The sequence below is a fragment of the Bidens hawaiensis genome, unplaced genomic scaffold, assembly GCF_021521415.1.
Source record: "Bidens hawaiensis isolate Kalapana, Puna unplaced genomic scaffold, B.hawaiensis_p1.1 tig00035504_1, whole genome shotgun sequence".
NCBI classification, from domain to species: Eukaryota; Viridiplantae; Streptophyta; class Magnoliopsida; order Asterales; family Asteraceae; genus Bidens; species Bidens hawaiensis.
The window spans coordinates 159,638-168,127 of NW_027496177.1; the positions used below are offsets into that span (position 1 = coordinate 159,638).

The window sequence follows — 8,490 nt, forward strand, 5'->3', positions numbered from 1 at the left end:
TGAATCTGTTCAAGTGGTCGTCTGGGTCGGATAGACCATCATAAGTGCCAATGTTGGACATTTGTTTGGCACTTCTCGGGGCGATTGCTTCCGCAATGTCCCTTGCGAACTTTGACTTTCCTGCATTTGTAGCAGTTGGCCTAAAGGTTTTGGAGAAGTCACGCGGGTTTCTCTCCGCATTCGTTGGTTTAAAAGCTTCCCCAAAATTCCTTTTCGGCTGGAAGTCCGTTTCCTTACGCTTCCCTTTCGCCTTATGGCGAGGGTTTGCGTCGGTATCGGATTCTTCCCTTTCGTCGTCTGAGTACTCGCACTCGCTGTTCATATTGAGATGTTGGCGAGTACTGCCGAATTCGTCAGCCTGTTGAACTGAACGCAAGCGTTCATCCAATTCAGCTTGGAACTCTCTCTGACGTGCTTCGGCCCACGCCTTCACTTGATCCAGTGTTTGGCGAGGGACCCTCGTTCGTTTTTCCAACTGGGCATCAGTGAACCCCAGTGGAATATTTACTGCACTTGCCCCGGCTTGGGTAGTCGGGGTAGTGTTCGTAAGATTTGTATAACCGCCGGTGTTCCCCCCAGTTGCTGGGGTTGTGGTTACCGGGGTTTCTTGGTCGGTTACTGGCCTTGGGACCGGAGTAACGTTAACCATTTCTTCAGAAATTTTGAAAAAACTAAATTAGTTCTAGCTTTTATGCACGGATGGCGCCAATGAAGAAACACTAGGTGAACCCTGGGTAGATTATAGATAATCTGGGGTTTAAGTAATGTTTCCCACGAGGATGAGGTCCAGCAGAGAAGGTTGTTCTTCAGGGGACCTGCAAAACAGACACCGTAAGCTCGTCACTGAGAAGGGGGGGGGTTCCTCCTTGTGACCACCCTCCGGCGTGAGAATCAGACTAGATTGCTCTGAATATAAGTGTATATTAAGAGATTGCTAGATAAGATTGAGATATCAGATGATGTCCTTACCATTCCAATGTGTTGGAGTATTTATAGCCGAAGGTAGGTTTCCCAGATGGTACAGCCGGCTGAATAGTATTCCTGTTCTACCAACAGTGGACTACGCACAGGCCATGCTGGTTGGTGGATAGGCTACGGCCAACAGTAATTGTCGGCTGTATACTGTTCCTTTACTGCCGGCTACGCACTGTTCCACCAACTGTAGGCTGCGCACGTCCCATCGTAAGGGTTGGTGAGTAGGCAGCGGCTAATAGTGACAAAACAGTACTAGAGGGTGCTCCTCCTCGTATTGTTGTCGGTGAGCTTTCACCCTGTGATTGGATCATGGGCTGCTCTGGTCAAATTGTCTGTTCCGCCCATACCTTAGTAGGTATAGTACGAAAGACCTTCCAGAAGCATACGGACTGGCTCATTTAGGCGGGAGTATTCCCGCCTTGCTCATTCCTTCATGTGACTACTGAAGTAGCGAATGCCTTGTGCGTGTAGCCTTGCTGTTAGTGCGGGTAGCCTTCCCTGATGGCTTGTATCCGCAGCTGCGGGAACAGGCGGGGTACTTCGCCATTGGGAGGCTTTCCCTGCGGGTACAGCTGGCGTACTGCGCGTAAGGTTCTCTGAGCATGGTGGGTCCTGCTGGAGCAGTTGGTCATTGCGCAGACGTCCCTATTCAAGGTGAGTCTTGCGGGTCCAACTGGGCTCTGCTGGGACCTACCTCTTCATCGGTCAATCAACAAAGTGACTACAGGAAGAGTCAAGCATTCGATTGACTCGTTTTCTATCAAGTTTGTTTATGGGTCTGTACTGATTATGCCTAGTTCACTTAAAAGCAACCACCTTCAACCCCACCACCACCCCATTAGACTACTTTTATTCACAACTCAACCCAACTCAACTTTTTAATAAAAAATTAATTTCTTTTTCTTTCACCTACACAACCTAATCCAACCCAACTTTTCACTTTTATTCACAACCCGACTTAACCCAAACCAATTAGTTTAATATATATATCTTATTAGCTTTTAATTTATTCTATAAAATTTAGTAAAATTAATAAAAATATTTATTTTTTAAACAATATTTTTTGAAGTATAAAAATCATTTAAAAAGATAATATCGTAATTCTATTAAAAAAAACCTTGAATTTTTACAAGTATTGAAAAAACAAAATTTTATATATAATAATATTAAAAAATACATATTTTTAAAAGTCATCCGTTTCTAATAAAATTGATATCAAAATATTTATAAAACTAAACTAAACATGACTATGTTTTTAGATTTTTGAAATAAGTCAAATAATATAAATTATTAAATAAAACTCAAATTATATATTCAACAAATTGTTTGAAAGAAAAACAAACAAAAGAATATTTAATTAAAAAGTGGGTTGTGACCTAGGTAGGGGTTGCAACCCGGGTTGTAACCCGGGTTGTAGTGTGAAAATGATTTAATCTTTCTATTTATTTTTTAAATAGTGTCATGACCTCTTATGAGGTCACCAATAAAAATAATCTTATCGTCTTTGTCTCTGCCACCATCATCGCAGCCTCCATCTCCACCATCACCACTCTCTACCACTATTGAAGCCACCAACTAAATTGCTATGACCAAACCCATTAATTTGATCTCCCTGCGTTAGCAGGCTTGCCGGCAGTCGATCCGACCCCAAACTAACTATCGTTAATTAATCAAATGCCTTTTAAAACTCCCAACCAACATCCCATTACACAATCCCACAATCCACATCAAGAATTTGAACACCAAGCACTCCTTACCACACATGTTCTTTAGCTATCCTAATAAGTCAACTTACCTTGCGTAGATATCAATTATAAGAATAAGATTACAGTTAAACATTATTACTTTTATTATAAATAAAATGTTATTGGTTATTGAAGCTTTGATAAATATTTGTAATGAAAGTGTTGTATAATGGGCTTCAAATCTATAGCATTTATGTAATAAATGGGATTATATGCACAGAGTGATGCAGAAAAGAAAAAAAATATCTTGATTGATGTGTGGTTAACGTGATTAATACAGACCACTTCAACCAAGTGAATGTGTAACCTTTTGCGGATGCTATCCAACTGACAATCCAACACGTTCCACATGTCCGCAACACATGATAATCTTATATACGATCGATGGAGGCCTCACGCGTGCCACCATTGTATACAGCACGTCTCGGCTATAAAGCACAAAACCCTCTTTCTCCAATCAAACCTTAAACACCACTATAACACGCATGTAAAAGTAAAAAATTAATCAAAATTTATTTATCATACATACATTCCCACGGACAATACACAAATTGATCCCGAATAAGTATTAGTTCTAATTAATAATAATTATTATTATACTAAACCCATTAAAATCTTAACTAAACTCCACACAAAATAAATAAAAACCACACTTTTTTTAAAAAAACAACACCCGCCAAATTAAGTTTAATTTTAAACCATATTCACTTGTATGGACCTCTAGAAGAAGACGAGTACAACGACGAACCAGAGAAGCTGTTAGCATTACTCCTCACCACACCACTACCGCCGCAGCCGATGACGATGCAGTCGCCCGAGGTTCGGGTGATCCTTTCAAAAGAGCATCCACTTTCGCATACTCTTCTCTTTCGTGTTTAATTTCTTTTAACATTGCTGCCACATCTTTCATTGTTGGTCTTTCTTCAGGCAACGAGTACACGCATAGTAGCGCAATGCCTAATGTTTGCATCATTTCCTCTATATCGGATTTGGGTCGGGATAATAAGCTCGGGTCAAGTACTTTGGTCCATTCTTTTCTTTGTTTTACCCAATCCACGACATGTAATCCGTTTGGGATTGTGGGGTCGATCGGTTGTTTTCCGGTTAATACTTCAAGCATGACTACCCCGTAGCTGTAGACGTCACTCTTTTCCGTTATTTTCATTGAGTACCCGTATTCTATGGTGGCAATAGAGATAAAGTTAGTGCACACAACGTGTTTGATAAAATGTCCAGGCCTGTAAATGAACCGAACGTTCATGAACTATTCGGGTGGGAAGTTCGGTTGATAACGAACGAGCATGAACACATGTTTTGGTCATTTATTTACGTTCATTTATGTTCATTTAAATTTTAATAAATACATTAGTAGGTATAAGTTATAAGTATAAATATAAACAAAAAAGGGGCTTGTTTGGGTGTGTGTTCGTTTATGTTTGTTTAAATTTGTTTTTTATGTTCGTTTGTATTTGTTTACGTTCGTGAACTGTTTTAGGTTTCAAACGGGCGAACATATTCTTAATTAACAAACATGTATAAAAAAAACTTGTTCGATTATATGCTCGTGTTCATGTTCAGAAGTTAAATGAACGGACACGAACATGCCACCGTTTATGTTCGTTCGAATTCGTTTACAGGCCTAAAAATGTGTGACACAAAAAAACAATTAAAATCAGTACCAGGAGCGATGTATCCATAGGAACCTGCGATTGTGTTTGACGATCGAGCGAAATCACCATCATTGACCAGCTTTGCAAGCCCGAAATCTGCAATGTAAGCCTCGAATTCCAGACCGATGAGGATGTTATTAGCCTTGATATCTCTATGAACTATTGGAGGAACACAATCATGGTGCAAATAAGCCAGTCCTTCTGCAGCCCCTAGCAAGATTTGGTACCTCAAATCCCACTCCAACGAGCTCCCCATCCGTTCATGTAGCAGGCTACCGAGACTCCCGTTAGGCATATAATCGTACATCAACAACCTCGTTTTCTTGTTCCAACAACACCCCAGAAACCGGACAATGTTCTTGTGTCTAACCGAACCCAAAGTCTTCACTTCTGCTGAAAACAAGTCGCGTACTGCAGACTTCTCGTCTTCATAACCACCAACTGTCATTGATGGCCACAGTTTCTTCACAGCTATGATCTCACCGTTGTCCATATCGGCCCGATACACCACACCAGAACACCCTTTTCCAATAACATTCGTGTCCACTAAACATTTCAAGATTCTGTCAACCGAGATATTAAGCTTTTGAAATGGAGTGAACTGCCATGGCCACGACTCGCCTAACTCTGAATCATCATCACCTCTAACCCCTCGTCTTGCACGCAGAACCGCAGCCACACCCATGACCATCATAGCTATGGTCAAAGTAATCAACAATGCAAGTGCAAGTTTTAACCTTTTAGCATTCCTTGACTTATACTCGTCTTTCCCGTTACCAGATTCCGCCACGCTGCTTAAAAAGCAAGAATCTTTACCGAAAGAACATAACCCTTGATTCCCAGCAAGATCCGCTTCGGTTAACTGCCTAAAAAGCTTGTTGTCGGGTAAATATCCCGTAAAGTTGTTATATGAGACATTTAACGACACAAGGTTATCAAGGTGCGAAAGCGGGCTCAAGTTTCCTTCTAGCTTGTTGTACGACATGTCAAGAGTCGAAAGCTTGCTAAGTTGACCAATTTGACCCGGGATAGGCCCGGTCAACCCATTGCAGCTCAAGTTCAATGCAATCTCTAGCGCCTGGACATTCCCCAACTCAGGCGGGATCTCGCCCGATAACTTATTACTGCTCAGGTCTAGAAACTGTAGACCCGAGCAGAGCTGGAGAGATCCGGGGATTGCTCCAGAAAACTCATTCTGGCTCATAACGAGTTTGTTTAATGACACTAGCCGCCCTAAAGTAGATGGTATCGGACCGTCAAGCTGGTTTCTTGAAACATCCAAAACTTGGAGACCCGATAATGACGATAACGACTCGGGTAACGGCCCGTTTAACATATTGTTGCTAAGGTCTATCATTTGTAGTTCACTACAACTAGCAATCTCATCAGGAACCGCCCCGGATATCCGATTCCCCGACAAATCAAGAAAGTTAATGCTTTTCAAACCCGAAATTTCTTTAGGGATTTCACCCGTGATTCGGTTATTCCCCAACCTTAACCTCACCAACGAGGTCAAATTCCCAATTTCTCGCGGTATGGAACCCGAGATATCATTGGAAATCAGAAGCAACTTGGTTAAATTTTGCAGCTGAAACAACCCTGGTGGAATACTACCAGTGAGTGAGTTATGTGACAAATCCAATGCTTGAAGGTTACTACAACTTCCTAAACTTGTAGGAATACTTCCTTCAAGATTATTATCCCACGCGAAAAACACTTCAAGATTCGTTAACCTTCCAAGCTCAGAAGGAATCAACCCTGATATCTGATTAGTAATCAAGCTGCAATTGTTGCAGATTAATAGCATTTGCAAGACCAACAGGTATTGAACCAGAAACATTATTGTTACTGATCATAAACTCTACCAACTCAACTAGATTACCAATGGAAGCTGGAAGCATCCCAGATAAAGAGTTTAATGAAACATCAAACATTTTAAGTTTTGTACAGTTTCCTATTTCCTCAGGGATTGATCCTATAAAATTATTCTGCCATAGCAATAACTTTTCAAGTTTTTTCAAGTTACCAATTTGTGGAATAATGGGACCAGTAATACTGTTTTCATATATAAACACTTCCACAAGCTCACTACAGTTGCCAAGCTCGGGCGGGAGCTCGCCCGAGAGCATCGCGGTGTATATCGACAAAGTTTGGAGCTTGGTAAGCTTACCGATTGAGCTCGGGAGAGACCCGGATATCCGAGTGTCAGCGAGTCCCAAAACGGTGAGATTACCGCAGTTTCCAATCTCATATGGAATGTTTCCAGTGAGGTCATTGTTTCCGCCTGTGCGGATGACCTCGAGGCTTCCCAACCGACCGATGTCGGTTGGGATACTGCCGGAGAGTCTGTTGTCATGTAACAACAGACTCTTGAGGCTCCGGCAGTTTCCTAACTGGTATGGGATTTTACCGGTTAGTTTGTTGGAGTTTAGTATTAAATCTTGGAGGTTTTGAAGTAAGCCAATGGAATTTGGGATGGGACCCACTAAGCTGTTTGAGCTTAAATCTATGGTGATGAGTTCTTGGCAGCTGCCAAGGTTGTCAGAGAGTGTTCCGGTGATGTTAGCACCGGAGATTATGAGTCTTGTGAGGTGTGGAAATGATGAAAGATTAGTGGGCATTGGTAGCTGTAATGGGATTGACTGAATATTAATTTCGGTAACAAAACCTGCAGCGTTGCATTTAATGTAGTCCCATTTGCATGGACTACTAGTGTAGTCGGTAACCTTCCATGTTAAAAAATAAGGGTTACCGGTGACACTGTCACCCCCGCCATGAAGCCACGTGTACAGAACAGTGGCTTCATGGCTGGGGCCGCCGTCGCTGGAGACGTTATTGTTGTTGTCAGCGACGACGGAAAATAAAAGCAAGAAAAGGGTTGTGAGAGGAATGAAAAAGAAGTAGTTAATATGGGAATGGTTAATGGGTTTAGAGCATGATAACATCGACATTTGTTGCCTCAAATTGCAAACTTTTCTTGGGTTTGTGTAATTTGAGGTTTTGGGTTTGGTGTTGGTTTTCTTAATCTTTGTGTTTGTGTTACACTCTCTCTAAAACCATATTCCTTTTCATGGGTTTTCTTGGCTGGTTTAAACATTGGTGTGGTGATCAAGAAATAGCACAGGTTTCATGGCGAATATTGTTATAAAAAACTTATAACAAGATTAAAGAAATGTTAAATAAATACCTAGAGATTTGCAAAATTAACAGGCACCCACCACCCCCTACCCCTACCCCTACCCCTACCCCCACACTGTAATTTGTAAAATATGTTCTTAGTTTAATACTTTAATGTTGCTTTGATAAAACTTGTTGACTCCACCAGTAAAGCACTAGACAGAGTGAGTGTGGGAGCAGTTAGGCATCAATTTGAAGTCACTCTGTTTTCCTATTTCATCATTTTTATATTGTTTTATCTATATGCCCTTTGTCTCATGGTCTTTGGTACAAGATTTTGAAGCATCGGTGCAAGTAATGAAGCATTGTAGTAAAATGATTTTCAACACAAGACATCATTGATGGTGGCTGGAAGTAGTATCCTAATTTGGATGGAACAGTGCTAGCTGTAATTCACAAACTTTTATACACTTAAAAACAATTATGGGACTGAGTATAGTCTTTTTAGGGAAAATATTGCAAAAACAATATTTTTCAATGTAGTTTTGTTAGAAAGGAAAATATGCACTTTAGCATGTATGAGACTGCTGTTGTTACAAAAATATACACTTAAAACAATTGTGATACTGAATGTTGGTTCAAAATATTGCTCTTGTATCTTTATAGTTAAGTTCGAAATGTTTCACGGTTTTTACTCGTCTAAAAGCATTGATGTTTATAGGTTAACACCCGGAAACCAACACAAATCAAGTGGGTATAAAAACTTATTAGATACCATTGACCGCACTACTTCACATGCAGAAGACCGAATTTTACCGACGAGACTGATTTTTTAAAACTATTGTTTTCATGAGTCGGTAAATGGGTTGTATTTAAATTTGTAAAGTGTGTTTATTTACTAATTCGTTTATAAGCCGTCTTGTTTCCAAATTTGTTAGGATGCCAGATGAATTTATGAATACGACAGGTTTACAAAATTGTTA

At 40.6% G+C, this 8,490-nt stretch overlaps 1 pseudogene across 1 annotated transcript; it reads right to left on the reverse strand.

Moving 5' to 3' along the window:
- Window positions 1-3,417: 3,417 nt before the first annotated feature.
- LOC143587426 (uncharacterized) lies at window positions 3,418-7,453 on the reverse strand (annotated as a pseudogene). Its single transcript, XR_013144886.1, has 2 exons — window positions 4,400-7,453; window positions 3,418-3,899 (listed from the first exon to the last, which is right to left on the reverse strand). The product of XR_013144886.1 is annotated as an uncharacterized LOC143587426 (transcript).
- Window positions 7,454-8,490: the final 1,037 nt, after the last annotated feature.